Source organism: Nomascus leucogenys, chromosome 22a (assembly GCF_006542625.1).
Source record: "Nomascus leucogenys isolate Asia chromosome 22a, Asia_NLE_v1, whole genome shotgun sequence".
Lineage (NCBI taxonomy): Eukaryota > Metazoa > Chordata > Mammalia > Primates > Hylobatidae > Nomascus > Nomascus leucogenys.
In genome coordinates, this window is record NC_044402.1 from 49,519,535 (window position 1) to 49,528,140 (window position 8,606).

Consider the following 8,606-nt stretch of genomic DNA (forward strand, 5'->3'; position numbering starts at 1 on the left):
AGGGTGACTTATAGTTAATAAGATCGTATTGTATATTTCAAAATATTCTATATTAAATATTACTTTATATTATATGCTAAAACATTACTCTATATTGTGTATTAAAATATGTATATTTTTCTACAGCTAGAAGAGAGAATTTTGAATGTTCTCACCACAAAGAAATGATAAATGTGTAAGGTGATGGCATGCTAAATACCCTGATTTTTTTTTTTTTCTGAGACGAGTCTCACTCTGTCGCCCAGGCTAGAGTGCATTGGTGCAATCTCAGCTCACTGCAACCTCCACCTCCTGGGTTCAAGCGATTCTCCTGCCTCAGCCTCCTGAGTAGCTGGTACTACAGGCACGTGCCACCATGCCTGGCTAATTTTTGTATTTTTTTAGTAGAGATGGGGTTTCACCATATTGGACAGGCTGATCTTGAACTTCTGACTTCGTGATCCACACCTCAGCCTCCCAAAGTGCTGGGATTACGGGCGTGAGCCACCATTCCCGGCCTAAATGCCCTGATTCGATCATTATATAATGCATACATTGCAAAATATGACACTATACACCATAAATATGCATCAATTTAAAAAATATTTTTAACATAAAAAAATTTTGAAAGAATAAAAAGCATAAATTGAAAATCCACTTCCTTCAAACTCCAGTTATCTTGGCATATTCATGTAAATTATAATATTTTAGAAATGGGGATGCATTACAGCTGAACTTTTGAAACACAATTTTTCAAAAGTTAATGTATTTTATTTAATATATAACTATATTTTAATAATTTCAATTTTAATATAGTATTTAACAATTTCTACTTACTCTCTATTTAATACATTTTAATATGTTTAAACATATATTTGAAATATTTACTATGTAATACACTCAAAATATGTTTAAAATATTTTTGTTTAGCTTCCATATCAACACACACACACACACACACGCACACCAAACACACACACAGACTACATTTTTCCGTGAGTTTGTACTTTTTGTTTATGAATGTACATTTACTTAACCATTTTTCAGTCAATGAACATTTAGTCTGTTCTCTTTTTTTTATCCACAGTATAACTGTGCTATGTATATATCTTTTTGCACTTATGTAAGTATTTCTAACAATAAATTCCTGAAAGTGGAATTAATGGGTTAAAGACTTATGCATTTACCAAATTTCCAAAAATCTGGCAAAACTATCCTCCAAAAATTTAAAACTGATTTACATTCTCACACACAGTTTATGAGAGTGCCATTTTCTATTATCATAGACTGAATATGACCCAACTGAAAAGTATGTGCAATATGACACAAGAAAAATAATTACTGATTGTTAATTTGTACTTATTTAATTATGCATTAGGTTGAAAAAATATTACATGTTTTAGGACCATATGAATTACAATTTCAGTAAATTGTATCTCACTATCCTTTACCCATTTGCCTTGTCCAGGTAAGCATAATCCTTTTGATTTGAAAAAGCTTACAAATTGGAAAAAGCTCTTTGATCACTAAAAATATTTGCTGTCTGTTCCACAAATGTGTTGTAAATATTTTTCTCTGTTTTCAAAAACAGAGCAGGATTTATCTGGAAATGTATTGAGCCATCGTGATTTGTTCACTGGCCATAATACTTGATTCTTACATTCCTTTTTACTTCACTCTATTTTGATAACAATTATGAAATGATACAATTTTAAACCCAGATAACATATATATGTTCTGCTTCTGAAATAATTTTTTTTTTTTTGAGACAGAGTATCGCTCTGTCACCCAGGCTGGAATGCAATGACATGATCTTGGCTCACTGTAACCTCCACCTCCTGGGTTCAAGCAATTCTCCTGCCTCAGCCTCCTGAGTAGCTGGGACTACAGGCACCCGCCACCACGCCTGGCGAATTTTTGTATTTTTAGTACAGACGGGGTTTCACCGTGTTAGCCAGGATGGTCTCAATCTCCTGACCTCATGATCCACCCGCCTTGGCCTCCCAAAGTGCTGGGATTACAGGCGTGAGCCACCACGCCCGGCCCGAAATAATTTTTTTAGGGTCAGTCATGAGTTTCAAATAACATCAATTTGATGAAAACGCAAGCTTTCATCTCTCACAGCAATGAATGTGCTCAATGTTTCTTCTTAAGCTATGCGCCTTCCTAAAGAAATCTCTCTAATCCTTAACTTCTCTTAGAGACAATATTATCATTTTGGAGGTTCTTGGGGGCCAATTTTACCTTCTCCAAAAGGTAATCAGTGTGACTTCAGTTTTTTGTTTGAATACAATTTAATGAGCATCAGCCAACCAAATTTCATGTGTTTATTTTGTATGTCATACATTCCAGTAACTTTACCAATCAAACCTGTATATAAAAGTTACAAATGAAGTGACAATGGCAAAAAAAAAAGATACTCTTTGGATTTAATATAATTTTCAATTGAAAATTATATTCAAATATAAATAAATTACACTTTAATATTCTTTCCTAAGAAAACTGACAAAATCTCAATTTTGGACAAAGAAGTGTTCAAATACTGTTCATATTTGTGCTATGTTGCCAAATTTACTTTTTTGCCCCACCAAACACCAAAAATATTTGACCATAGAAATAAAAAGTCAAATTTTAAGGATATGAACAGCTATGGCCCAGACTAAAACCTAAAAATGGACCTAAGAGTTTTGATTCCCAATCATCTGGTGATTTCCCTGATGACTCCATGATTTCCCATAAGAATTTACTCTTCTATTTCCTTCTGCAGCACTAGTTAATTACCCAAAGGAGCATGCAACCCCCATGATCTTTGCAAGAAAATACGTTATGCCAACTTTCAGATACCACTTTGTCCTAAGAAATTAGCCCTCCATTTTTTTCCCCATCTGGGTCTATAAGACCTTTCAAATCTGCCTTGGTTATTTTCTGGAGTCAGCAGGACATCCTTGTCTTGGAGCTTTGGTTGACAACTCCAGAAAGCCTGCTGAACAACAGGTATTTGTCCCAAATGGCAGTTAGACAGAGGAAGACTGTGAACACTATTTTCTATTACAATCGCCTCTTTTCTCTATAATTTAATTACCCCATTGCAATTACTCCATTTTACCTTTTTCTGAAGTAGTGCAACATCATTACTCTACCACTTACATCAAATTGTAAGAAAAGGAATCACGTGGCTTTGTTCCTCTTTTATCTTCAGAAAAAAACTAGAATCTAATGCAGAGAAGAGAGTCTGGGGCTTGTCACCTTGTTTCTTGACAAGTTGAGATCATTGTAATCGCTTCTATATGATTTCTGGTGCATTCGTGTCATAATCATACTGTTACTTTCTATTTCTATTAACCTCATAATCTTCCACAAAATCCTAGATAACAATCCAAGCCAGAGGAAATAACATGAACATTTCTTCTTCCTGTATACTTTGGGAAAGTTGAAACCAGGTAAGCCTAAATGACCAGAGAAAATAGGGAAATTTTTCTTTTACTTTGGTATACTGTATTTGACTATGGAAAATAAATTTACTATAAGAACGTCAACGTCAAAATGTTTTCACCAAAGACAAGTTTTTCATTTGAAAATCAAAATATCTGTGATAAAAATTTAAGTCCCACTCTGTATTTATTTTTTCTCATTTCCTAATTGAATATACTAATTAGAAGCAGCCCTTAATTCTGTAGATTGCATTCTAGTGTGAGGTATATTTCACACCCATATTGTACCTGCTGTTGTGCTATTTTCACACTTCTCCTTTCCTCTGTTATTTCACTTTTCTCCTAGTATCCTTTAATCCCGTTATGAGTGTGTGTCTTTATGAATCGATCTGACTTTATTCTTCTTAGCCATGTTAGGGTCATTTTTTAAATTTATGTTTTTAAATGATGCTTTTTAAATTCCTTTTTATTTACCACATTCTCCTTCCCTTTGTCTCTACTCATCCCTATTGCCATGCACCTCTCCTCTGTAAGCTAATCATACTGTTTTTTAACATTTGCAAAAGGCTAACTGAAGATAAAATATATTCAAAATTGCCATTTTATTAATGGACAGAATATGCTCCCTGACTTTGGCAATCTTGGTTGCAAAATTCTGTTGCTTACAAAGACATGAATTATAGAGATCCAAGTTGACAGTAAGTATTTCATAGGAATAAAGAACTGGGATATTTAGTAGATACAGTTATAACCTAAGTGAAAAGATAACATTAACACTGTAAAGTAAATGCATACTTATGCCACAGTAATTAGATTATAATAGTCCAGCTCATGGTGGGCAGTAATTTCCCTGTGTCTTGTGTTTTTCAAAAATGCAAGTAGTGAGCTCAGCCATGATGTCACATTTTCAGGTCATTGTCAACATTGAGGGCATGTAGAAGACAGCTATTAGGGTGATAATACACCTGATAACCTTGTTTATAAGAGTTGAAGGAAAGTGAATGTCTTAGACTGCAGAAAATTTAGTCAAGATGTAGTAAATGCCTATAATATGTTAATGGATATTGGCCGGGTGCGGTGGCTCACGCCTGGCCAACATCCATTCGGTTCAGCACTTTGGGAGGCCAAGGCAAGAGGATCGCTTGAGGCCAGGAGTTTGACACCAGCCTGGGCAAGATAGTGAGGCCTTATCTCTACAAAAACATGAACAAAATTAGCCGGGCATGGTGGTGTGTGCCTGTAGTCCCAGCTACTCAGGAGGCTGAGGTGGGAGGATTGTTTGGGCCTGAGAGGCAGAGGCTGCAGTGAGCTGAGGTTGTATCATTGCACACCAGCCTGGGCTACAGAGCAAGACCCTGTCTCAAAAACAAACAAACAAACAAAAAAACAGTTAATGATGTAATATGAAGAGGTATTCAATTGATGTGTATTCAGTAAAGTTAAAATAGTTTGTCTCGTGCATCATAGGGAGAAAATGTCTTCTTAATAAAAAGAGGATTATAAATAAGAATTTCCCAACAATGAAACACTTTGCCTTATGTGTTTGAACAAATGATAAACAGCTTATATAGCTAGCTGGGCAGAAGATATGCTACAATTATTGAGTGGGTTGTTAGGCTTGATAGTTATATGTCCCCCCCAAATCCTGACATTCAATGGTATTCAGATATTGCAGATTAAATATTCTTCATTTTGTCCCTACTAGCTATACAGATGATGTGAAAGGAAGGCAATGGAAAAATCCAGTGACAGCTCAGCGTATGGTTTTATCTTGGTGGGTTTCTCTGATTGTCCCAAGCTGGAGATGGTGCTCTTTATAGTAAATTTTATTCTGTATTCAGTGGCTGTGCTGGGAAATTCAACCATAATCCTTGTGTGTATATTAGACTCTCAACTTCATACCCCAATGTACTTCTTTCTGGCAAATCTTTCCTTTCTAGATCTCTGCTTCAGTACTAGTTGCATCCCACAAATGCTGGTAAACCTCTGGGGCCCTGACAAAACTCAGCTGTGCTGGCTGTGTTGTCCAGCTTTTCTCTTTCCTTTCCTTTTTTTCATTTTATTTTATTATTATTATACTTTAAGTTTTAGAGTACATGTGCACAATGTGCAGGTTTGTTACATATGTATACATGTGCCATGTTGGTGTACTGCACCCATTAACTCATCATTTAGCATTAGGTGTATCTCCTAATGCTGTCCCTCCCCCCTTTCCCCACCCCACAACAGTCCCCAGAGTGTGATGTTCCCCCTCCCATGTCCATGTGTTCTCGTTGTTCAATTCCCACCTATGAGTGAGAACATGTGGTGTTTGATTTTTTGTCCTTGCAATAGTTTGCTGAGAATGATGACTTCCAGTTTCATCCATGTCCTTACAAAGGACATGAACTCATCATTTCTTATGGCTGCATAGTATTCCATGGTGTATATGTGCCACATTTTCTTAATCCAGTCTATCCTTGTTGGACGTTTGGGTTGGTTCCAAGTCTTTGCTATTGTGAATAGTGCCGCAATAAACATACGTGTGCATGTGTCTTTATAGCAGCATGATTTATAGTCTGTTGGGTATATACCCGGTAATGGGATAGCTGGGTCAAATGGTATTTCTGGTTCTAAATCCCTGAGGAATCGCCACACTGACTTCCACAATGCTTGAACTAGTTTAGAGTCCCACCAACAGTGTAAAAGTGTTCCTATTTCTCCACATCCTCTCCAGCACCTGTTGTTTCCTGACTTTTAATGATGGCCATTCTAACTGGTGTGAGATGGTATCTCATTGTGGTTTTGATTTGCATTTCTCTGATGGCTAGTGATGATGACCATTTTTTCATGTGTTTTTTGGCTGCATAAATGTCTTCTTTTGAGAAGTGTCTGTTCATACGCTTTGCCCACTTTTTGATGAGGTTGTTTATTTTTTTCTTGTAAATTTGTTTGAGTTCATTGTAGATTCTGGATATTAGCCCTTTGTCAGATGAGTAGGTTGCAAAAATTTTCTCCCATTTTGTAGGTTGCCTGTTCACTCTGATGGTAGTTTCTTTTGCTGTGCAGAAGCTCTTTAGTTTAATTAGATCCCATTTGTCAATTTTGGCTTTTGTTGTCATTGCTTTTGGTGTTTTAGACATGAAGTCCTTGCCCATGCCTATGTCCTGAATGGTGTTGCCTAGGTTTTCTTCTAGGGTTTTTATGGTTTTAGGTCTAACATTCACCACTCCTATTCAACATAGTGTTGGAAGTTCTGGCCAGGGCAATCAGGCAGGAGAAGGAAATAAAGGATATTCAATTAGGAAAAGAGGAAGTCAAATTGTCCCTGTTTGTAGATGACATGATTGTATATCTAGAAAACCCCATTGTCTCAGCCCAAAATCTCCTTAAGCTGATAAGCAACTTCAGCAAAGTCTCAGGATACAAAATCAATGCACAAAAATCACAATCATTCTTATACACCAATAACAGACAAACAGAGAGCCAAATCATGAGTGAACTCCCATTCACAATTGCTTCAAAGAGAATAAAATACCTAGGAATCCAACTTACAAGGGATGTGAAGGACCTCTTCAAGGAGAACTACAAACCACTGCTCAATGAAATAAAAGAGGATGCAAACAAATGGAAGAACATTCCATGCTCATGGGCTGGAAGAATCAATATCATGAAAATGGCCATACTGCCCAAGGTAATTTATAGATTCAATGCCATCCTCATCAAGCTACCAATGACTTTCTTCACAGAATTAGAAAAAACTACTTTAAAGTTCATATGGGACCAAAAAAGAGCCCGCATCGCCAAGTCAATCCTAAGCCAAAAGAACAAAGCCGGAGGCATCACACTGCCTAACTTCAAACTATACTACAAGGCTACAGTAACCAAAACAGCATGGTAGTGGTACCAAAACAGCATGGTAGTGGTACCAAAACAGAGATATAGATCAATGGAACAGAACAGAGCCCTCAGAAATAATGCCACATATCTACAACTATCTGATCTTTGACAAACCTGACAAAAACAAGCAATGGGGAAAGGATCCCCTATTTAATAAATGGTGCTGGGAAAAGTGGCTAGCCATATGTAGAAAGCTGAAACTGGATCCCTTCCTTACACCTTATACAAAAATTAATTCAAGATGGATTAAAGACTTACATGTTAGACCTCTTCCCTTTCTGTTAGGGGAATTAAGTGCATCCTTCTGGCTGTCACAGCCTATGACAGCTATGCTGCAGTCTGCAAACCGTTGCACTATCTGGTCATTATGCACCTCCAGCTGTGTCTAGGACTGGTGGCTGCAGCCTGGGGGAGTGGACTGGTCAATGCCATTGTCATGTCACCACTAACAATGATCCTCTCCAGATGTGGCCGCCGCTGAGTTAACCATTTCCTCTGTGAAATGCCAGCACTGATCAAGATGCCTTGTTTGGATGTTTGTGCAGTGGAAATGCTGGCTTTTGCTTTTGCCATTCTCATTGTCCTACTGCCCCTCACTCTTATTCTTGTCTCCTACAGCTACATTGCTGCCGTTGTGCTAAGCATCAAGTCAGCTGCCAGGCAATGGAAGGCCTTCAATACCTGTAGCTCTCACCTCACAATGGTCTCCCTGTTTTATGGAAGCATCATCTATATGTATATGCAGCCAGGAAACAGCTCTTCCCAAGACCAAGGCAAGTTTCTAACTCTCTTCTACAACCTGGTGACTCCTATGTTGAATCTGCTCATCTATACTTTAAGGAATAAGGAGGTGAAAGGAGCACTGAAGAAGGTTTTAGGGAGGCAATAATGAACCAGAGAAGTATGATAAGTTGTGAAGTCTTAGGCAAAATATCTTTTCCAAATACATTTATTTTGTGCTTATAAGAAATCTAGCCAATGTGTCAAACATTCTTGGATTTTTAAAATATGAATAAATACACTGAAGTATATCCAAAATCAATATGAATCAACCATAGCTACACTTGATATGAATAAGTCTTAGCCTAATAATATTTAGTAAAAAGAATTAAGTCCCAGAAGAAAGGTGAAATGACTCTCATATAGATATAAAATAAATGTATTAAAGATTTTTATTCAACTCAATCAATGAGGGACCCACACAGATATAATAACTGGTTCAAAAAAAAGTCAAAGAAGCACAAATTTATAAGGAGTAAATCAATGTGGAAATGCATGTGCAAATAGAGGCTAAATTTGCTTCTTCCACTGTGGGAG

The 8,606-nt window shown here is 36.9% G+C and overlaps 1 pseudogene; it reads left to right on the forward strand.

Annotated features, from left to right (window-relative positions):
* Window positions 1-5,142: 5,142 nt before the first annotated feature.
* On the forward strand, window positions 5,143-8,178 carry LOC100599728 (annotated as a pseudogene).
* The last annotated feature ends 428 nt before the right edge of the window (window positions 8,179-8,606 follow it).